The sequence below is a fragment of the Somniosus microcephalus genome, chromosome 6 (assembly GCF_052327205.1).
Source record: "Somniosus microcephalus isolate GS21.2 chromosome 6, FLI_Smic_1.0, whole genome shotgun sequence".
Lineage (NCBI taxonomy): Eukaryota > Metazoa > Chordata > Chondrichthyes > Squaliformes > Somniosidae > Somniosus > Somniosus microcephalus.
This window is the reverse complement of record NC_140992.1, coordinates 260,241,096-260,265,404: the sequence shown is the minus strand read 5'-3', so window position 1 is coordinate 260,265,404 and position 24,309 is coordinate 260,241,096. Positions and strand designations below refer to the sequence as shown.

General features: G+C 44.6%; 1 long non-coding RNA gene across 4 annotated transcripts; it reads right to left on the bottom strand.

Annotated features, from left to right (window-relative positions):
* Positions 1-696: 696 nt before the first annotated feature.
* Positions 697-22,569, bottom strand: LOC147116697 (uncharacterized). 4 transcript variants are annotated; one of them, XR_015078865.1, is made up of 4 exons: positions 22,381-22,569; positions 9,694-9,811; positions 6,054-6,182; positions 697-5,102 (listed from the first exon to the last, which is right to left on the bottom strand). It is a non-coding gene; the product is annotated as an uncharacterized LOC147116697 (long non-coding RNA). The 4 variants fall into 4 exon arrangements; XR_015078866.1 differs by lacking the exon at positions 9,694-9,811 and having other exon boundaries at positions 22,368-22,560; XR_015078867.1 differs by lacking the exon at positions 9,694-9,811 and having other exon boundaries at positions 22,381-22,558.
* Positions 22,570-24,309: the final 1,740 nt, after the last annotated feature.

Genomic DNA, 24,309 nt, shown 5'->3' with positions numbered 1-24,309 from the left:
GTACCATCTACAAGATGCACTGCAGCAACTCGCCAAGGCTTCTTTGGCAGCACCTCCCAAACCCGCGACCTGCTCCACTTAGAAGGACAAGGGCAGCAGGCACATGGGAACACCACCACCTCCAAGTACCTCTCCAAGTCACACACCATCCTGACTTGGAAATATATCGCCGATCCTTCATCGTCGCTGGGTCAAAATCCTGGAACTCTCTCCCTAACAGCACTGTGGGAGTACCTTCACCACACGGACTGTAGCGGTTCAAGGCGGCGGCTCACCACCACCTTCTCAAGGGCAATTAGAAATGGGCAATAAATGCTGGCCTTGCCAGTGACGTCAACATCCCATAAACGAATTTTAAAAAATTCACATCAACGTGTACTTCACTTCGACAAAAAAGTAGCAACATAACTTCACCCTTCATGTCCCGCTTTCATTATTAGGCTCTCAGTTTAACAATCACGGGAGACGATTTCTTCCGCTATTTATACCAAAAATCATCTTTCTGCTCGTGTTCGCAATTTTGCTGTGGATAACAGAGCAAAAAATACACCCATGTGGTTCCAGAGTTAAGACATTCGCGTTGTATTTTATCTAAGTTATAGGAAAAGCATTGTCCGTTGTGCCCAACAGCAAGGCTCCCAAGGACTGTGCTATATCTTGTGCAGTGTTCCAAAATAAACTGCTGGAGGAATGGTGTCAAAAATAAAAAGTCATTTATTTCTTTCACAAAGCAATTACACACTTGGCCCAAATAATGCTAAGCTTAACCTTAGAAGCATCTCAGGCACCTGTACTCCGAAATGCAGCTGAGCCTATATGCAAGTATTCCCATGACTTTGGACTCAATGGAGCTTTGCCTGATGTGTAAAGAGAATGGCCAGGAATTTCCTTGGAGCTGCTCCCGCTCCGCCTTGAGAACTTCATCGGAAGAGCAGGGGAAACCCTGTTTAAGTGCATGAACAGAGTTTGCGCTGCGCTTCCGACAAAGTTACGGCAGCAGAGGAAATTCCCACCCAATATCTTCAAGATCTGGAAAAGGAACTAAATAACAGGGTTGGGTGGGCTTTTCTCACTTATACCAAAGATTATTGTCGGTGGCTTGGGAGACTTATGCTTTTGAATGACTCTCGTCACATAACCAACGAGTGATGCCAAGGCATTTGTTACACTGAGTGGGTTCATGAACTGTAGAACGATTGTAAATAAATAAAAGTAATGTGTGCGGTGTCTGCCATGTCTGATTTTTTGGGGGGTAATATTGTCTTGGCTTGCCAATTTACTGCTCTCCTCTCCTGAAGGCGCTGATTTCTGCTGGAGCATGGATGCTCTCGCCCAAGTGGTCACTCTTCTTGTGTGAAGCTGGCTGGTGAATGCCAGTGGGAAATTCAACCATGGCCAGCTGAGCCCAATCATGTCTTCACCTGACGCCCACCCATGCATGCTTCCCAGCAGGAGCCAACTGGTAACCAGTAGCAGTGGGAACCATGGCCGATTTTCTTCCCCTCTTCCAAGTACAGGTACAAGGACACCGAGGCCAATTGTAGCACTCTACTCTCACCGCAGCCAAGATCAGGTAGCTCAGCACAGGCCAAGAAATCAAACACGGCCCCTTTCTGGTCTCCTGCACTTGGTGTAGTTTCACCCTCGGCAGTACGTTAATCAGTTGAGCAAAACACTTTATTTAATTTCATTTTGCCTCATCAGATTTATCTGAGGGGGAAAAGCTGATACTGTTCATTTATTTGACTCCTGCTTGCTTTTAAAAAAGGGAAGTGGCAATGCAAATTCGGTGTTGATTTCTGCATTTTCACGGGGCCAGGGAAGAGCGCTGATGTGTTGCACGCAGAGAAAGACTGCAGAGACCACACAGCCGCTTATTCTTCTAATCTTGAGGTTATTGAAGGTAGCAGTTAAAAATAGCGCTGCTGGTCTGTTACACCACCATTACTACAAACACTGCAAACGTGTTATAATGCCAGACCTACGGAGTCAGGAAATGAAAATGCTTACACAAAACATTAAAAAGTACACTCATTTAATTATACAGTTTGAGGATATCATTCTTAATGTGAAGCCCTACAAAGGAAACATATACCTGCTCGATGTTATGCTGCATTTATGCACTGGAGCATGAACTGGTTTTTTTTATTTTTTATTCCTATTTGTGCCCTTCTCTCCTGAAGGTGCTGGCCCTTCCTATGGTTCCATTGGGGACTGAACACTCAAAGGTGCCTCGCTTGAATGGCCATTCTTCATATGCAAATCTAAACCATCGATTTACCTGTAGAAGGTATCACGGTTAAGTCCAACCCTGTCCACCCATGTGCACTATCCAGCAGGAGTCAATGGATAGTCCAGCTGGAACTCTGGCTGATTTCCTCCCTCCTTGAGCCCAATAGCCCTGAAGCCAGTTGGAACACTTCTACCACTAGGCTGGTTGGGAATCAGCTGATGTGTATGACTCCGTATCCCGCCAGGAATTGTATGTACCCATGGAGCCACCAAGGGAGCCTCTTTGTGAACTGATCTGATGCTGGCTTCAGTTTCATGGCAGCATGAATGGACAGAGTGGAGTTATGCGGTTCAACCACACCATTTCAGTGTAGGTCAATGATGCCTCCTTGGGAAACCTGCACATTAGCATAGGACCTTGGGTACATGGCATGATGGTGCAGTCTGTGCAATGTGAGGCAGTTATTGCTATACTGTCGCTGGCAGGCATCAGAGCAGCAGGAAACCATTTCATTGTGTTCTTAATATGCTAAAAGTAAATCCCATTCGCTCTCACTCTGTTGAGGGAAAACTGAAGTTATATCACGTATCCTTTTCTGATGCTACACAGAAATTGCTTCAAATCAAAGTAAGGTGTGCACTCCAGCAATAAAGAGACAATTAGTCACTTTTAAGGAGAGTAAAGACTAGATGAGCCACCCTTTGATTATGAATGAGTGGAATTCTTTTTATTCTCTGCCCTTCACTTTAATTTATGATGGACGCTTGCTGAGGTATTGGCAGCATCACCACACAGCACCTCACCCAAGTGGACATTCCCAAGTCTGGACAGTGACTGGAATCAGGCAATTCGACCATGATGAGCATCACAGCTGAGACAGATCCTGACCTCACCCAGTGCCCACTCTCCAGCACGAGTCACAGGATATCAATCAGGGACTGTGGCTGATTTTCTTTCTCTTCCTAGTTGAGGGGCACTGATGTGAATTGTAGCATGCCAGTTGCTCTCTCTGATGACCTTCCTGGTCAGTGTGGCTCAGGACCACACCAGTCGGTTTATTTACCAACTGAGCCATTGCGCAAGAGTAAACGCAGATTCATAGGATTACATCGGATATACGGCACAGAAACAGGCCATTCGGCCCAACCAGTCTATGCTCCACATTTATGTCCCACTCGAGTCTCCTCCCGTTTTTCCTCATCTAACTATCAGCCTAACCCTCTATTCCCTTCTCCCTCAAATTTTTATCTAGCCTCCCCTTAAATGCATCTATACTATTTGCCTCAACCACTCCCTGTGGTAGCGAGTTCCACATTCTCACCACCCTCTGGGTAGAAGTAGTTTCTTCGGAATTCCCTATTGGATTTCTTGGTGACTATCTCATGTTGATGGCCTCTAGTTTTGCTCTTCCCCACAATCAAATCAATCAAATCAACTTTTATTGTCATTGTTAGTGCACAAGTGCAGTACAACGAAATGTAGGCTTGCGGCTCCCGAGAGTGTACATTTAGATTCTCTCTGTATCTACTCTATCAAAACCTTTCATAATTTTAAAGACCTCTATTAGGTCACCCTCAGCCTTCTCTTTTCAAGAGAAAAGAGACCCAGCCTGTTCATCAGCGTTTGCAAGCAAGGACATTTTTGAAAACCCATCAGAAACACAAATAGGAAGAAACATGGTTTCCAATCTTTAAAAATGCAGGGATCCTAAAAATGGGAGTTGCAACTCCAGCAATAGCATTCCCTACAGACCTCTCCTCTGATCCCAATAGTGCTCCCAATTCAGGTTGGGCGGTAACGGGCCTTCACATCTGCTGCTGTGTACAGCTGGAGCTCGAGCCTAGTGTCTCATTTACTTAAAAAATGAGGTCGGATTTCCGTTCCTGATGGATGGGGGCAGCAGGTTGAATTGAAAGGTGCTCTTTTCCGTTTGGTTGCTGACATTTTGAAAGAAAACGTCTCTGGAATCACACGGTTGTAGATGATGCCTTCTGCCATCTGTTCGCCGTCATCATGAATTAAAAATTTCCATCTGTCTGCTTCTCCATTAAAAGATTCCTTCAGGCATCAACAGTATCAGGGTGAAGTGACACTCCATCTGGTCTTCCTTTACAGATCCTTGGTAATCGCTGCATGTTGATAATCTTAGTGCGTTATAGAAATCATCTTTGGTTAGCTGAGGAGTTGGTGCTGGGGAGTTGGATCGATGTAGACTGGAGTTTTTGAATGCAGACCACTTGTGCTCTGCTTGATGCAGGATTGCTCTTTAGTTAAATACCGTATTCCAAAAAGGGTAACTGTAAAATATGGTAGCAACAATTTGCACTCTTATCTTTCAAATAACAGTGTCCCTAAAGGCTCTTTACTTGTGGGAGCATGGGGACCCATCAGAAGGAAGGAGAGTTAAGGGAAACTGTGCAAGGCGCAGGTCAAGCAGTAGAAATTAGCAGTCAGTGTTTTTTTTGCGAATGTAAATCCAAGCTTGATATTGCTATTGTGATCAGGAAAACCCCAGATTGGTAGATAAATCTGTGTATAGTTTATCATTCACACACCGAGTGAAGTGAGGCAGATGGTGCCTGTGCAATCTGCTCTTAACGCTTGTTCAAACAAGAAGCATTCTTGATGTGATCTCGGTGCTCGGGCTTTTGCATAAATATCGAATTTTTTTTTTTCTCTCTCTCTGGTCGCTAACATCTGTTTGGGAGAGTGTCGTCTAGCAGTGAGTCCCTGTCGGCCTGCTTCAAGGCCCCGGGTGTTGAGAGAACTGTGGGTGTGGGAGGTGTTACTATGATATCAGGGACTTGGAGGCGGCTCTCTGCTGAACGGCTGCTTTTGTCGCATTCGCTTTGTAAACATAATCTGCATCCTAGAGAGAGAGAGAGAGAGAGAGGAGAAAAGAAAAACACAATCATTACCCATAAAAATGAGTTCCACTGAATTCCTGAGAGTACAATGGGACTGTTAGCTGCACGGAAACATGCATGTAACCCAAGAAAACCATTTCCTGTTTGACACGTTTCAACTAGGAAGAAACTATTGGGAATTTATCTAACATTGAATGCTGTAGGTGAAATGTTTCCAGCGACATTTTGAAACCATACATTCTTTTTTTGTTTTCCAAAACCTGAAACTAGCAGGAGGAAAGGAGGGGGGTTGGAGGGGGGAGCTGCATTTAGAAGACGACGATGACTTGCATTTATATATCACTGTTGTAATGTGGGAAACATGGCAGCCAATTTGCGCACAGCAAGCTCCCACAAACAGCAATGTGATAATGACCAGATAATGTTTGTTATGTTGATTGAGGGATAAATATTGGCCCAGGACATCGGGGATAACCCCCCTACTCTTCCTCAAAATAGTGCCATGGGAGCTTTTACGTCCACCTGAGAGAGCAGACGGGGCCTCGGTTTAACGTCTCATCCAAAAGGTGGCACCTCCGACAGTGCAGCACTCCCTCAGCACTGCACTGGAGTGTCAGCCTAGCTTTGTGTGCTCAAGTGCCTGGAGTGGGGCTTAAAACCCACAACCTTCTGACTCAGAAGCAAGTGCGCTACCAACTGAGCTACAGCGGACACATTTAAAATTATAACTTTAGCAATTAATATTTAATTAGCATCAAGAAAGCCCAAGTTTGAAATAATTGGTTATAAGAAGCAAGTGGGAGCCAGTAGCTAGGACTGAGAGTGAGTGAGCAAGGCGTTGTGACCTGGGACAACCTTTACCTGGCCACAGGCAGCAGAGCTGAAGCCAGCGTTAGCAGGGACAGAAGAGAAGCGGCTTTATTTTATTTTTTGGGGGGTGGGGGTTAGCTTACCACCCAGGCACGACCGTCCCAGACCCATAGTTTCATCCTTCACAGCAGTGGAAATTGTGAAGCGAAAGGTGGTACACAGGACTCCCTGATCCAGGATCGGTTCCAGGTCAGCAACCCAACATTGATTTCCTGTATCACAAAAAAACAATTATTAACTCTCATTATTCGCGGCCACACTCGTGGGTTTTAATTAAAATCATGGCTATTAGGTGACCATTAGGGTGGAAACCGGAGACAAGCCACCAAACACCAACCTTGCGATTTATACAGGGAATGAACCCCTTCCTAACTCTCTAAATTCGGTGCCCATTGAAGGTGGGAAAATAGGATATCAACTGATCCGAGATATTTTGTCGTTTCATCCTTAACGTTGAGTATATTCAACGCGGAGATCAATAGATTTTTGGACTCTAGGGGAATCCTATGGGGATAGTGTGGGAAAGTGGAGTTGAGGTAGAAGATCAGCCATCATTTTATTGAATGGCGGAGCAGGCTCGAGGGTCTGTATTGTCTACTCCTGCTAATTCTTATGTTCATAAAAGTGTTAAAATAAATAAGATGTTGTGAATATATGAAATTCAACCCACCTTTAAGAAATACATAGACACCTGGGCAGAGGATGCTGGCTGATAAGACTTTGCTGGATGATAGGTTTTGAACAGCTAGCTGGCATACACACTTTCCTCAACCACAGTCCAGTACATTTTTCTCTGCGGGCTTATTAATTGGTTAAAGCTAACACAGAGAGGAAAATACTAATTAGCACTGAGAAGTACCGAGCTGTAACACGACTGATTCTCAGTTTGGCAAGATCTGTTGAACTCCTGTTGATTTTATAAGTACTTTTTTTTTTTTTTAAGCAGGAGAGAGAGTTTATATGAATTAGCAACAAGGAAACAGTCACGTTTGAGAAATCTACCAAAACATACACTGCGCCAAGAACATCTTTGCTCTGATCCTTACAAAGGATACCATTGGCGGTACCTTTTGGGTCCAATGAGGCTTCCTTACCTCATTCTAACCGTGTAACTATCTCTCATGTTTTTACATATTCTCCTGTGTTTCACAATACTGCAGCTCTGGCAATACTTGAATCGGTTTCTCGGTACTTGCAGAATAGAAGTAGATTTTGGGCCAAGGATACGTATCCAGTCATCATTTATCATCCAGTGTCATTCTGCTGGTGCAACAGCTTCTGCACAATGAAGATGAGCTCGGAACAAGAGGAACAGGCTGGGCCTAATAGAGTGAGCTGGTTTGAATCCACCCAGTGAGTCATCCATTATTGCATAATGTCAATTATCACTTCAACGTAGAATCATAGAATGATACAGCACAGAAGGAGGTCCTTCGGCTCTCTGTGCCTGTGCCGGCTCTTTGAAAGAGCTATCCAATTAGTTCTATTCCCCTGCTCTTTCCCCATAGCCCTGCAATTTTTTTTCCTTTTCAAGTTTATTTCTAATTCCCCTTTGAAAGTTACTATTAAATCTGCTTCCACCACCCTTTTCAGGCAGTGCATTCCAGATCATAACTTGCCGTGTAAAGATAGTTCTTCTCATCTCCTCCCTGGTTCTTTTGCCTTAACTTAAGCACCATCCCAACAACAACTTGCATTTATATAGTGCCTTTAATGTAGTAAAACGTCTCAAGGCGCTTCACAGGAGTGTTATCAAACAAAATTTGACACCAAGCCACATAAGGAGATATTGGGGTAGTTGACCAAAGGCTTGGTCAATGAGGTGGGGGAAGATATAGAGGAGCAAATTTGCAGGGAAATTACAGAGAGGTGCAAGAACTATAGAGTAGTAATAATGGGGGACTTCAATTATCCTAATATAAGCTGGGACAATAATAGTGTAAAGGGCAGAGATGGGGAAGAATTTCTGAATTGTGTTCAGGAGAATTTTCTTGATTAGTACGTTTCTAGCCCAACGATGATGAAGGAGGTATTGCTGGATCTGGTTCTGGGGAATGAGGTGGGTCAAGTGGAGCAAATGTCAGTAGGGGAACATTTAGGGAACAGTGATCATAGTATCATAAGGTTTAGATTAGCTATGGAAAAGGACAGAGAGCAATCCAGATTAAAAGTACTTAATTGGAGGAAGGCAAATTTCAGTGGGTTGAGAATTGCCCCAGGTAAATTGGAATCAAAGATTGGCAGGCAAAACTCTAATCGACCACTGGGCTGCCTTTAAAGAGATGGTTCAGGTACAGTCGAGGTACATTCCCACGAGGGAGAAATTTAGGGCAACTAATGCAAGAGCTCCCTGGATGACGAAAGAAATAGAGAAAGATGAAGCAGAAAAAGGGTGCGTATGACAGATGTCAGGTTGAGAATACAAGTGAGAATCAGGCTGAATATAGAAAGTTCAGAGGGGAACTGAAAAAGAAAATAAGAGGGGCAAAGAGAGAGTATGAGAATAGATTGGCAGCTAACAAACGGGAAATCAAAAGTCTTCTATAGGCATATAAATAATAAATGGGTAGTAAGAGGAGGGGTGGGGCCGATTAGGGACCAAAAGCAGACCTATGCATGGAGGCAGAGGGCATGGCCAAGGTACTAAATGAGTACTTTGCATCTGTCTTCACCAAGGAAGATGCTGCCAAAGTCATAGTAAGAGGAGGTAGTGGAGATACTTTATGAGATAAGATTTGATAAAGAGGTACTAGAAAGGCTGTCTGAACTTAAAGTTGATGTCACCAGGACCAGATGGGATGCGTCCTAGGACGCTGAGGGAGGTTAAGGAGGAAATCGCAGAGGTACTTGCCATAATCTTCCAATCCTCCTTAGATATGGGGGTGGTACCAGAGGACTGGAGAATTGCAAATGATACACCCTTGTTCAAAAAATGATGTAAGGATAAACCCAGCAACTACAGGCCAGTCAGTTTAACTTCGGTAGTGAGGAAGCTTTTAGAAATGATAATCGGGGCCAAAGTTAACAGTCACTTGGACAAGTGTGGATTAATTAAGGAAAGCCAACATGGATTTGTTAAAGGCAAATTGTGTTTAACTAACTTGATGAGTTTTTTGGTGAGGTAAGAGAGAGGGTTGATGAGGGTAATGTAGTTGACATAGTGTACATGGACTTCCAAAAAGCATTTGATAAAGTGCTACATAATAGGCTTACCAGCAAAGTTGAAACCCATGAGGGACAGTGGCAGCATGGATATGGGGGAAGAGGAGGGGGAGGGAGAGCGAGAGGTTAGGATCCAAATGCGTGTAGTCCGTTCCCGGGGGACTGAGTTACGGCCGCACTTTGGAACAACATAGGCGGAGGCGCAGCACATGTACAATGGCCGCTGGAAGGAGGCTAAAGCAAACAAGTTTTAGGTGAAACAAAAATGAGAATCTTTATTTTAAAAATTCAGAAAATTGTTTAAAGCCAGAAAATAATAGGCGGTAAGTTCCCGTTAAATTTGCTTGGTGTTGTCCCCTTTTTGAAAGGGGCCATCAGGGTTATTTAAATCATGTTATGAGAGGGGAAAAAGTTTGTGCCCCCGTTTGTACCTCAGAGTCGGAGAGGCACAGCAGCAGAAAAAGAGAAAACAATTTCTCCAAAACTGATCCCAACTCATCGCCAAGGCTGGCGATCGATAACCACCGCCGCCTTATAAGTTTAACCACTTTATTCACTTACTTATTTGAGCTCTGTTTGGAATTAGAGTTCATTTTATTATTTTTTGTTGTATGTTTAACGACAGCGTTGAAGTGGGGAAAAAGACTTGGAGCAGCTTCTGTCAAAGCAGCAACGAGACCTGAAAGAATTTAAAGATTTTTAATGAACCTTTCACAAAAAAATGTGTTAAACACACTTTTCTCCCCCCTAAGTTTCAAATATGATTTTGGAAGAAACAGAAATCAATTTTCCCCTCATCTAAACAGGTTCCAACCAGCTCTTGAAGTCCAATCGCTTTTAAAAAAGAGGTTCTGAAATGCTTAAAACATTTAAAAAATTGAAATTTCTCAATATTTGATTTTGAACAATCAACTGAAGTGAGTAGCTTTACACAAATGTGCAACCATGCTGTTGAGGAGGGGAAAGATTTGTAGGAGTTACATATTTTTTATTAAAGTCAATAAAAACCTATTAAAGACATTTTAGGAAGAGAACCAAAAAAGGGGAAAAACACAAACCATTTTATTTTGTCTGTCATTCTATAGTCCTAGGAATAATGTAAATATAGATTTCCTCTTAAATGTTTAGTAGAGTGTTAATAGAAACACGAGTTATTGAATAATGTATAAAAATTGCAGGAAGCTACTTTAGAAGAAACTACTATTTGTTTATTGAGAAAGACACATCAAATACTTCGATTAAACTGATGATGTACAATTTCAATTTGGTATAAATGTTTGAAATAGGAGATTAAAAATTGAGAGTACAATGAAGTTTGTTTCCCAATATTTAATTGCGAAGTACCTAAAATAATTCAACACTGTGATAAGAGCAGGGATTAATATTGTAGAGAATGTTTGAGAGAAAAACATTAGAAGCAAAATTCGTAAATTAACATCTTTGTCAACCTATTGTAGTAAACATTTCCAAGCCAGTCTGATTGGTTCTCCTGTCCAGGAGGAAAGATGAATGTTTATTTCTGTTAAATTGTAGCTTTTCCTGCTTTTTGTTTTTAATTCAGTGACGCAAATTGCGTATGTGTTTTTCTGCACTTGTGAATAAGTGCTGCATTTCTGACATGTTACATGGGGGTTGTGCGCTGGTTCAAGAAGACATCGTTTATTAATGGAAGTGATTGAAGTTGGAAATACGGATACCTGTTTTTGTTCAGTTCTTTTTAATACTGTGAACTAAAGAACTGCAGCACTTCATATTTGCTGGTTGCATTGTGATTAATATTGTAATTACTTATGTGGACGCACAGCACATCAACACCATAGGAAAGCCACTGCTCCTGCTGCTTGTGCAGCCACTGCTATAGTGACATGAGGGATGGGCTAATATGTTGAAAAATACCAATTGCACGAATAGATATGCCTCTTTTAGCTCACCTTGGGTTTTGGATCATTTGTCAATGCATAACCGTGTAACTGAGTGACGTTTCTGAAGTTTTAATGCATTATTATGCAGTTCTTCTATACCGCAGTCATTTCTGACAAGTAATTTTATTAAATATAGAGTTGTACATGACGAACTAAAAGCCTTTAATTAATTCTACTGTAAACAAACTTGAAGAATAGGCATGTAAATTACAAATGAATTTCAATATACAGGAAACTTTGTGATATCCGGCACCGACGGGACCGAGCTGTTGTCGATCTATCAAAACTGCCGGACATACAAAGTTAATGTTGAAGCATACGGAGGTTTTCATCTCCGTATCTGACAACAAACACTGTTGCTTAGCAACAGCTTCTAAACAGTCGGCTGCAGCTGCAAGCGTCTCTAGCTAAAGCTGTTGCTATAGCTACAGACCTTGCAGTGCCTGACTGGGGGAAAAAAAAGCAACGAGAACTAAAAAAACGGCTCCTGATTTTTGCCGTTAAATCGAGTATTCCGGACATATAACCTCCGGATAAACCAACGTTTCCTGTAGATAAGTGTGAGGTGGTGCATTTGGGAAAATACTCTATTGGAAAATAAGAGTCTAAATGGGGTAGAGGTGCAAAGGGATCAAGGGTATAGATTCACAAATCATTAAAAGTAGCAATGCAGGTTTAAAAAGCCTTAAAAATGCAAATAAAGCACTGGGGCTCATTTCTAGAGGAGTAGAATTCAAAAGCAGAGAAGTTATGTTAAACTTGTACAGAACCTTGTCTGGCTGTCTCATGATTTGAGATGGTGGAGTGGTAATATGGCATTACTGCATATATGCTTTTAAGTGATTGCTGTTGTAAAAGTTGTTGTTTTAAAATTTGCTCACAGACGAAAAGGTCACGCTCAAAGGAGTTCGTGGCCCGCTCAGTACAAGAGGGAACCATTGGCTGGGAGACTATTTCACTGGCAGCATCTACCTCCCAAGGTGGTTCATGTGGGAGTTCAGATGGCGAGAGTGTTGATGATGATTTAGTATGGTCCGGTTTTCATTGGACATCTGTCCGTAACCACTTTTTAGGAGGATTGACTCAGCAGTCGGGGATGGCAACGCTGAATGATTTTCCCCCCCTTTTCCCGCCCAAGGGTACTGAGGCTAATTGTAGAACTCACACCCACCCCCCCCCCCCCCAAATCTCCTTTCCCCATGGCTTCAATCAGCGAACTCAGCACAGAGTGCATACTGAACCTGTGATTTTCCTGGTCTGTATAGCTTAGTGCAGGTGCAGCAGGCAGTTAAGAAGGCAAATGGTATGTTGGCCTTCATAGCGAGAGGGTTTGAGTACAGGAACAAGGATGTCTTGCTGCAGTTGTACAGGGCTTGGTGAGACCACATCTTGAGTATTGTGTGCAGTTTTGGTCGCCTTATCTGAGGAAGGAGATCAGCGAAGATTCACCAGGCTGATACCTGGGATGGCAGGAATGACGTATGAGGAGAGATTGGGTCGATTGGGCTTGTACTCGCTGGAGTTTAGAAGAATGAGAGGGGATCTCATTGAAACTTATAAAATTCTGGCAGGACTGGACAGACTGGATGCAGGGAGGATGTTCCCGATGGTCGGGGAATCCAGAACCAGGGGTCACAATCTAAGGATAAGGGGTAAGCCATTTAGGACAGAAATGAGGAGGAATTTCTTCACCCAGAGAGTGGTGAACCTGTGGAATTCTCTACCACAGAAGGCAGTAGAGGCCAATTCATTAAATATATTCAAGAAGGAGTTAGATATATTTCTTAAGGCTAAAGGGATCAAGGGGTATGGGGAGAAAGCAGGGACCGGGTACTGAACTTGGATGATCAGCCATGATCGCATTGAATGGCGGAGCAGGCTCGAGGGGCCGAATGGCCTACTCCTGCTCCTATCTTCTATGTTTCTGTTTCTATGTCTTACACTCACCAACTGAGTCATCAGGAGAACATTCATTTCCCCCCTCAATTTTCTCTCTTGTCCTTGTGAAGTTGCAGAGTTTTTACTGCATTACAATTCAGTGGGTGCCAGGCAACCACTCATCTTGTATGAATTTGAGTAGTGAGATTCAGCAGGCTGCTTAATCACATGGATGGCTTGAAAGACTTGCATTTATATAGCGCCTTTCATGACCACCAGATGTCCCAAAGCACTTTACAGCCAATGAAGTACTTTTTGAAGTGAAGGCACCGTTGTAATGTAGGAAACGCAGCAGTTAATTTGTGCACAGCAAGCTCCCACAAACAGCAATGTGATAATGACCACTGTTTGAGTTATGAAAGTTGAGGGATAAATATTGGCCAGGACACTGGCGAGAACTCCCATGCTCTTCTTCAGATAGCACCATGGACTCTTTTACGTCTCATTGGAAAGACGGCACCTCCGACAGTGCAGAACTCCCTCACTGAAGTGTCAGCCTAGATTTTGTGCTCAAGTCTCTGGAGTGGGACTTGAACATACAATCTTTTGACTCAGTGGCGAGAGTGCTACCCACTAAGCCATAGCCGACACCAAAACCTCCCAACCTTTCCCCTGCTGTTGTGTCCTATTTGTGAAGCAGCTTGGGATATATTTTAATGCTAATTGCTATAAAAATGCAAGTTAATGTTGTCATTGTTGATTTTATACATGGATGATATCTTAGTATTACACTATAGCTTTAAACTGCATTTCAATCTGGAACAACCCATGGTTGAAGCAGAGCCATGCAGAATGTTTAAACAGAGGAACATGGATGGCAAAACTAAAGATTCAAATCTGATGTTTTCAGGAAAAATACTAGGAGTGGGGAATCGGTTCCAATGCTGTGTCGGCCAATTCCAGTACCAATATCAGTTTCACCGTGGCCTTATAAGGAAAAATATACTGGAGCAGTAAATTTTACAATCCTGCTAGTCTAAACAGACATAAGTCATGATGAAGTCGCACATTTAAACAGCGGAGAGAGTTTACTAATGTGGGTAACAATCTATTTTGATTCATTATCAGGGATGGAGATTGCTGCAAGTTCTTTTTTTTTTAAATAAAAAAGGATTTGGGCTCGCTCCCCTGATGGCTCAATAGGTAACTATTGCCTGGTGTGGTACTAATTTATTCAAAACCAGCCAAGTGCCTTCTCAATTCGATCCAGTTTGCTGCTCTCCGTGTTGGGGGTGACCGTGGTTGGCCAGAGTGCGCTTAGGCGGGGAAAAGGGCAAGATCCACCAGCGTTCCGTCTAATGATCACTGGTCCATCGCCTTCTGATGGTGTGGTGTGTGTTTGGATAATTGGCAAGGATCGGCTCAGACTCGCTTCTTATATCCTTCATGGCCTAACAGCTTACCAACACTGACTTATCTAGGCTTAAAGATGAAGGATGGCCACTTGGGTAAGGCACTAGAGGGCTTGGCATTTGTGCAAATGCACTATGACTGAGTCAGTGACTCGGGAGAAGAGAGAATATTAGGGGAAAAGTTAAAGAAGAAATGTATTTTGAATTCTGTTGATGTTCATAATCCATTCCCAATTAACTTAGAATAAATTAACTAGGAGATTTTAAATTTCAGACACCTTTCATCAGGATGTCCCCAAGTGTAAACAATCCTGTTCTTTCAGCGAGACAGAATCTGCTTCCTCGGCCTGTACACATAAACCAGACTCCCTCTATTTGTAAAAGGAAAAAGCATTTGGCATATTAAAACTGGTTTCATGTTTCAAGAAGCTTTTCTGTGTTAATTATCTTGTCAACACCATAAGCATTAAATGGAGAACACTGGATATATGGAAATGATTCTGAAGCAGTAATCTCATTACAACAGCCTTATAGGAATGTACAGGATTACACAGACCACTGTGATCCTTTCTCTATGCCATTCACAGGAGCAATGATAACTAGCTTCTTTAATTTCGTCAAAAGTGCAACACCTACATGTACCTTGCAAGTCCAATCAACTGCGACCACCTCTTGCCTTTGGTAGATCCACTCTTGGTCCTTTTTCAGCTATTGACGTTCCTTGGCTCACTATCTGCTCTGGTGTCAAATGGAACTCCTACACCTCCACTGTTGAAGATGCCTTCAAGAAGCTCAGGCTACCTGCTCTTCTTCCTCCCCGTGTCTTCACTGCATTGAAATCCAGACGCAGCATCTCCCACTTTAACTCATTCTTGCCCTGGACCTGAATGCTTACATGCCTCAGTATTCCCGTCCTCCTACAATCTACAGACGTTTAAAATCCAAGCTTGCCATCACCTACTTCTTCGTAAATTTACCTCGTCTTCTCCCAATTCTTTTCAACCTTGGCGGTGCCCTGCAGTATGGGTCGTAGCCTTTACTGAGGTTTCTTAATCAAATCTATTAATATATTAAAAGCCTTATATGTCTGTGCACTTCTTGTTAATCTTTTTGATTCTAAGTTCCTATGTTCATATTTATAATGGAATCGGTCTATGCCAACTTGTCACCCTGAAATTACACCCACTCACCCCGGAGAGGAACTGCAGTGCCACCACTGGCGAGAAATTGTAATTACACTGTGACAAGTTTGCAACGGCAGTTTCCATTAGAAACATAGGCGTAGGGAATTTTAATGGAAGTATATTAAAATAAGGACAAATGTATGACTTGCACAATAGGGACTGTACCCCCTGGTCCAATTATCCCCCCAGTCTCTATCCCAATTCACCTGAAAACTACAGTTTTCACCACGTCACCCCTGATCCTCTCTAACTTTTACCGCTGCACAATAGAGAGCATCCTGACAAACTGTATCACAGTATGGTATGGCAGCTGTAGCTACTATGACCGGAAAGCCCTGCAGCGCGTAGTCAAAACTGCACAACGCATTACCGGCACCCGGCTACCGACCATAGAGCACATATACCAGAAACGCTGTTTACGGAGGTCACGGTCCATCATCAAAGACCCTACCCACCCCAGCCACAGTCTGTTCGTCCTCCTGCCATCTGGGTGACGCTACAGATGCATTCGCACCCGTACGACCAGATTTAGGAACAGCTTCTTTCCCAGCGCTGTCATCCTACTGAACTCCACAAATAAACTCTAAAGCCTGCACATCTGCCAATGCACTTTATTATGGTTATGTTTATGTTAATATACTACAAGCCAAATGTATGTTGAATATTTAAATGTCTTAATCCAAATGTACACTCTTGGGAGCCGCAAGCCTACATTTCGTTGTACTGCACTTGTGCACTAACAATGACAATAAAAGTTGATTTGATTTGATTTGAGTTGCTCTTCACCCAGAGAGTGGTGAACCTGTGGAATTCTCTGCCACAGAGGGCGGTGGAGGCCAGTTCATTAAATATATTCAAGAAGGAGTTGGATATATTTCTTAAGGCTAAAGGGATCAAGGGATATGGGGAGAAGGCAGGGACAGGGTACTGAATTTGGATGATCAGCCATGATCTCATTGAACGGCGGAGCAGGCTCGAAGGGCCGAATGGCCTACTCCTATCTTCTATGTTTCGATGTTTCTATGACTTCCTGCATGCAACACAGATCAATTAATATATATAAAAATGAAAAGTTTACTTTTATTTGCAAAGTAAGAGTTCTTTCTAGAGTCAGCCCTATATAGGCTTAAGCATCAAACTGAGCTACTAGTGAAATAAGCACTAGAGTTTATTAATATGATGATTAAAAGTTGCTTGTAGTTAATTATTTGCTCGAGCAACCTTCACTTCAGAAGTTAATGCTGCCTGGACCTTCTGCATCACTACTTATCTTTTAAATAATTTTGCACAGGCTGGTTAAGTAGCTCAATCATTCTGTAATCCATCACTGTGTGCCATCATCAACTGTGTTCTGTGTAAGATGTTGCGCCCACATAAAACACACAGGTGTACACATTGTTCCCTTATCATGGCATTATTAAGTAACTAATGATGTATTTGAAATGAACTAAGAAGGGATGTGTCATAAACAAGAACCTTGGAATTTTTACTCCAGAGACTGGAGTACAAAAATCTAGGCTGACACTCCAGTGCAGTACGGAGGGAGTGCTGCACTGTCGGAGGTGCCGTCTTTCAGATGAGATGTTAAACCGGCTCTCAGGTGGACGTAAAAGATCCCATGGCACTATTTCGAAGAAGAGCAGGGGAGTTATCCCCAGTGTCTTGGCCAATGTTTATCCTTCGATCAACATCACTGAAACAGATAATCTGGTCATTATCACGTTGCTGTTTGTGGGAGCTTGCTGTGCGCAAATTGGCTGCCGCGTTTCCTACATTACAACAGTGACCACACTTCAAGAGTTCTTCATTGGCTGCAGCCAGGTAAGCCCCTGGAAAGGACACTCGAAGGTTGACAAAGACAGGGGAGAAGACTATGAAAATCAAGAATTAGTGGTTGTGTGGTGCCAACCCCAGGTATTAAAAGCCTGTAGATTGTTAAACAGGCAGTGGTGAAGTATACTGAAGCCATGACATGTCGCTCTGAGGTAGACCATGGGTTTGATTTTCAATCTGCTCTAATTATTGGCTACTCTTAGCTGCATCGCCATGGCAATTTGAGCTCCACATTAAATAATGAAATAACTTTGGGGCAATACGGTGAGTAATTCGGCAGCCGCTTCCGAGCTGCTTGGCTTGAACTTTTTTTGCGCTTATCAGAGTGATTAATGGTAATGGAACATTTTCCTATTTTTATTTAAATACTTAAGTTTCAGGTATACTGAAGCCATGACTCACAGGTCACATGCAGCATCAGACTTTACTGACTCAATAATGTGCCTTAACCCTAAACTCAAAAGAGTTCCTGTTCCAGGAGTGTGACATTTACATTTCCACAACAGCCAGCCTTGTGGCCCGATACCCTGTAGTGACGAAACATGAGCTGAATCAGCAAAAAAAGGTGGAATTTGACTTGCTGACACTCGCCGCCTAGTCTCAGACACGAAGAATGGACTTGGCCAGTAGAACCATACATCAGCAAAAGTTAGCACCCTCAGGGGAGGTGAAAGAAAGAACTGGCATTTATATAGAACCTTGCACGATCACCGGACATCCCAAAGCGCTTTACAGCCAATGAAGGACTTTTTGAAGTGTAATCACTGTTGTAATGTAGGAAACGCGGCAGCCAACCTGCGCACAGCAAGCTCCCACAAACAGCAATGTGATAATGACCAGATAATCTGTTTTTTAGGGATGTTGATTGAGGGATAAATATTGGCCAGGACACCAGTATAAATTCCTGGCTCTTCTTCAGAATAGTGCCATGGGATCTTTTACGTCCACCTAAGAGCGCAGACGGGGCCTCGGTTTAAACGTCTCATCCGAAAGACGGCACCTCCGACAGTGCAGCACTGGGAGTGTCAGTCTAGATTTGTGTGCTCAAGTCTCTGGAGTGGGACTTGAACCCACAACCTTCTGACTCAGGAGGTGAGAGTGCTACCAACTGAGCCACAGCCGACACAGTGGGGAGAAATTAAAACACACCAGGGACCAGCGCATTTGCACGCTTCTAAACAAGAAATGACCGAGGTTGCCAGTTAGGTACTGAGTTATGGTTTGTTTTGTGATGTGGCACCATGGCAATTAGGAACTGGGCTGAGACTATCATAAAATCAGTTCACTTCAGACATTTACATTGAAGAAGTTTTCATTGGCCTGGGCTGGCTTCAAATGTTGCAGAGGTTGAAGGACAGAGTGCTGACCCACAACAAAACATAACCTATTAAATATAAATGATCAATTTATAAAACAATCTTCAGTGTTGTTCACATTAACACTTAATATTCTGCGCACACCCTCCATACTCCCCTAGCCCATCTTTGATTACAGATCCTTCCCTTCAGCCAGTATGCCTGCACTCTGGGATTCTCTTCCTACCCTATACCTCGCCTCAATTTTAAAAGCCTCCTCCAGACTTACCTCTTGGACTGTGTCTTCTATCACCTCCCCCCTGCTCAATATCCACTCTCCACCTGTGAAGCTTAACTGAACCAGCCACATAAATACTGTGGCAACAAGAGCAGGTCAGAGGCTGGGTATTCTGCGGCGAGTGTCTCATCACCTGACTCCTCAAAGCCTTTCCACCATCTACAAGGCACAAGTCAGGAGTGTGATGGAATACTCTCCACTTGCCTGGATGAGTGCAGCTCCAACAACACTCAAGAAGCTCGACACCATCCAGGACAAAGCAGCCCACTTCATTGGCACCCCATCCACCACCTTCAACATTCACTCCCTCCACCACCGGCGTAACATGGCTGCAGTGTGTACCATCTACAAGATGAACTGCAGCAACTCGCCAAGGCTTCTTCAGCAGCACCTCCCAAACCCACAACCTCTTCCACCTAGAAGGACAAGGGCAGCAGGCGCATGGGAACACCGCCACCTCCAAGTTCCCCTCCAAGTCACACACCATCCTGACTTAGGAGTATTTCGCCGATCCTTCATCGTCGCTGGGTCAAAATCCTGGAACTCCCTCCCTAACAGCACTGTGGGAGCACCTTCACCACACGACCTGCAGCGGTTCAAGGCGGCTCACCACCACCTTCTCAAGGGCAATTAGGGATGGCCAATAAATGCTGGCCTTGCCAGCGACACCCACATCCCATAAACGAATAAAACAAAAGCACCTTGGGCTATTATGTGAAAGCCACTATATAAATGCACGTTGTTGTTGGGATGCTCTCACGACCAGCCTCCCACTTCCCGTAAACTTGATCTCATCCAAAATTCTACTGCAGATATTCTAACTCGCACCAAGTCCCGTTCACCCATCACCCCCGTGCATGCTAACCTACATTGGCTCCCGGTTAAGCAATGCCTCAATTTTAAAATTCTCATCCTTGTTTTTAAATGCCTCCATGGCCTCGCCCCTCCCTAGCTCTGTAACCTCCGCCAGCCCTACAACCCTCGGGATCTCTGCCCTCCTCCAATTCTGGCCTCTTGCATATCCCGGATTTCCTTCGCTCCACCATTGGTGGCTGTGCTTTCAGCCGCCTGGGCCCCAAGCCCTGGAATTCCCTCCCTAAATTTCTCCACCTCCCTACCTCTCCTCCTTTAAAGGCGCACCTTAAAACCTACCTCTTTGACCAAGCTTTTGGTCACCTGTCCTAATATCTCAGTATGTGGCTCGGTGTCTGACTACGCTCCTGCGAAGCACCTTGGGATGTTTTACTACTTTAATGGCGCTATATAAATACAAGTTATTGTTGTTAACATTTTGTTCATAGTTTAAGTTCAGCAGAATTGGCTTTACTAGTGCAGTTCGGGACAAAGCAACTCCCACTGAGGCACCTATAGGCAGAGGGGCTTGGCTTAAAGCCACAAAAAGGAACAAGTTGTGTTACCCAGCAATCCACAACATGCAAACTTGTCATCCCATCGACATCGAGATCGTCCCATCCTCTGTCGTCGAATTACAGTATGCAGACGATGCTTGCGTCTGCGCTCACTCGGAGGTCGAACGCCAAACCATCGTCAACACCTTCACCGAAGCGTACGAGAGCATGGGCCTTACACTAAACATCCGTAAGACAAAAGGTCCTCCACCACCTGCCCCCGCCACACATTACTGCCCCCCCGATTATCAAAATCCACGACAAGGCCTTGGACAACGTGGACCACTTTCCATACCTCAGGAGCCTACCGTCAACAAGGGCAGACGTCGACGACGAAGTCCAACACCGCCTTCAGTGTGCCAGTACAGCCTTCGGTCGCCTGAGGAAGCGAGTGTTTGAAGACCAGGACCTCAAACCCGGCACTAAGCTCATGGTCTACAGGGCAGCAGTGATACCTGCCCTGCTTTATGCCGCAGTGACATGGACCATGTACAGCAGGCACCTTAAAGCACTGGAGAGGTACCACCAATGCTGCTTCCGCAAGATCCTGCAAATCCATTGGCAGGATAGGCACACCAACATCAGTGTTCTTGCTCAGGCCAACATCCCCAGCATCGAAGCTTTGACCACGCTCAATCAGCTCCGATGGACGGGTCACATTGTCTGCATGCCCGATACAAGACGCCGAAAAAAAGCGCTCTACTCGGAGCTCTGGCACGGCAAGAGAGCCCCAGGTGGGCAGAGGAAACGCTTCAAGGACACCCTCAAAGCCTCCTTGAAAAAGTGTAACATCCCCACCGATACCTGGGAATCCCTGGCCCAAGACCGCACAAAGTGGAGGAGAAGCATCCGGGAAGGCGCCGAACACCTCGAGTCTCTTCGCCGGGAGCAAGCGGAAGCCAAGCGCAGGCAGCGCAAGGAGCGCACGTCAACCCAAACACCCCACCCACCCGCCCCTTCAACCACCGTCTGCCCCACCTGTGACAGAGACTGTAGGTCCCACATTGGACTCATCGGCCTCCTGCAAACTCATTTTTAAGGTGGAAGCAAGTCATACTCGGTTCCGAGGGACTGCCTAAGAAGAAGACGACATGCAAACTCATCGAGGCAAGACTTTCGCATTGTCTGCACACTCCAGTTCCTAGTCTCAGACGACCTGAATTTGTACGAGGTTATTTTTTTTCCTACATTTCAAATGTTACCACAGGAGCGTTCATATATTTTTAACTAACACGTTAGCAGGTATGGGAAAAGTCACTCAAATCCGCAGGCACTGGATAACCGAGTATGCGTGGCTGTCAGTTTAAACGATACAAACCCTACCGGCAGTTGGATCCAGCCTCGGCGCTTCCGTGGCTTGTTAAGTGAATCTAAGAAAGAGTTGGAGACAGCCTTGTTGCAGTTTCCACCGGGTAGGTCCATCAAACAGCCTACCTTTCCACTTGTGCTAACTTCACGCTTTCCGCCCCCTCTCTCTCCTCCTCAGCCAACAGGTTGCAGGGACATGCAACAAGAGGTTAGACGGAGGAAGGCGTCAGCAGGAGGAAGCAAAGCCGGCCCAGAAACCAATTTAAATACACGTATTTATGTTGCAAGTATGCGAGGAATTAAAAGCTGTAAATATGCTGTCAAACAAACCTGAGAGTAGAAACAGTGTGCTCGGAGCACTTCCAGGACTGCCTGACAATTATCACCAAATTGGGGCTATTGATTTAAAAAATATATATATTTAAGTCTTCAATGTAACGAGTGGCAATTGTATAAGACAGTTTGGAGGAACGTTCTATTGGCAAATATATTATTTGACGAATATGTAAAAAAAATAAAAATTGATGTGAAGGCTTAACTTTAAGTAATATAACTCCGGAATTTCAAAAGTGAAAGTGGCATATGCAGCTGGCAGGAGAGGGGCTGCTGTTGAGACCCCTGGTGTTCCTGTCACTCTGCACCGACACTGTGGGCAGTGGGAGCTTTCAGTTAGGAGTCAGTTACAGAAGAAATTACCAGCATACTTTACCGTCACCTCCGCCCGCTCCTACCCCATCCTCTTAGCTTCTCTTGCAAGCTGAATCGCATTCAGAGATGTTTCCCTTCACCAAGTTCCCTCCAACTCTTAACATGTTTCTGCTGCTTCCGCCCCCTAAAATAAAAAGTCGTTGTACGATCAAAAAAAAAGAGGTCACAAGATCTCCGGTACATGCAAAGTGATGGCGAGAGGTCAATGATTGGCTGAGCGTTATCATGCCGCGCCAGGTAATGATTACCCAGATTTTAATGAAGGAGGCTCTATTCCGTTGTCAAACAAAACGCGTTTTTTGGGGGGAGTGAATTTGGACGCGCAGTACTCCTCTGCCCAGAATCAGGTGAATTCCCGCAGGCTGAGTGACTACACTGACATTGTAGGATGAGTAATTTAGTTATACACCAGGGCAATCGTTTAGTTTTTTAAAAAAGTTATTGGAGTTAAAAATAGATTGGAAATCTAAGGTCTGATAAATAAGATCTGTGTGGCACAGTGTGTTGACATTTTACCCCTTGGCCTCTGAAGTGAAATGTGAAATGTGTCCATGTCAACCCCATGGGGCGCAGGCCCACAGAAAGAAAGGACTCGCATTTATATAGCGCCCTTTCACGACGCGGGACGTCCCAGAGTTTCGCAGTCGATAAAGCACTTTTGAAGTGTAGTCACTATTGTTATGTAGGGAAACCCGACAGCCGGTATGTGCACAGCAAGGTCCCACAAACAAAAAAACAAAACAACCAAAAAGAGGAAATTTGTTTCTTTTATTCTTTTGTCCGATCGCAGCCCTGCCTTCGATCTAGTTTCTTTTCTTTCCAGTTTTGAAGAAGGGTTCGACCCGAAACGTCAACTCAAATTTCTCTCCACGGATGTTGCCTGACCTGCTGAGTTTTTCCAGCATTTTCTGTTGTTATTGAGGAAAAATTGGGTTGATTTGCTCAAACCCCCTAGCGCCCGGGAGCGGCACCGCTAACGCCTCCCGCGAAATTTAGCAGGAGGTTAGCGGCAGGCGGTAGCCGGTAACACCTCACGGCGCTGCGCTGCCGGTGATGACGTCATCGTCGTGCGCAGCGTCCCGGCCGCACACTTGGGTTGCGCCCCCTGACCTATCGGCTGGACGATAGATCCGACAGGGTCAGGGTGGCGTTTTTGCAACCAAGGCGGCGCTACTAAAAGGGCAGGTGTCGGGTGGCCATTTTTTGGGGGGCCAACTGCCAGCACCTGACCCCCCCTTCCCCCTTTTTTCTTCGGGGCGCCGGCTGTGATCGCTCAGCCCGGCGCTCCTCTTGAGAGCCGGGCTGTTTTCCCGGCACCTCGCTCCCTAGTGGTCCAGCAGGACCCCAGTGCGTGCTGCACTAGGCCCCTCCCCTTTAATCGGGATGGGGAGGCCTGCAATATCACGGCGCTATGTGCTGATGTGCGTGGCGCTGTTACACGTAGCGCCGTGATATTCAGTTGTAGCGCCCCAGGAAGGAGGGGGAGCGCTTCCAGTAGGGCTACACCTCCTGCTCGGGGCGCTACCACTGAATTTCAGGTGGAGGGGCGCTAATTGTTTTGGGGCGCTAAAATTAGCCCAAAAGGGGCGACACCGAATTTCCCCCCCAAAGCCTTGCATTTATATAGCGCCTTTCACAGGACGCACCAAAGCGTTTCACAGCCAATGAAGTACTTTTTTTGGAGTGTAGTCACTGTTGTAGGAAACGCGGCAGCCAGTTTGCGCACAGCAAGCTCCCACAAACAGCAATGTGATAATGACCGGATCATCTGTTATTTAGTGATATTGATTGAGGGATAAATATTGGCCAGGACCAATTAACCGGTTTTAGTGATTTTTTTTTGAGGGATAAATGTTGTCTAGGACAGCAGGAGAACTCTTTTACAAAAGCAAAATACTGCAGATGCTGGAAATCTGAAATAAAAACAGAA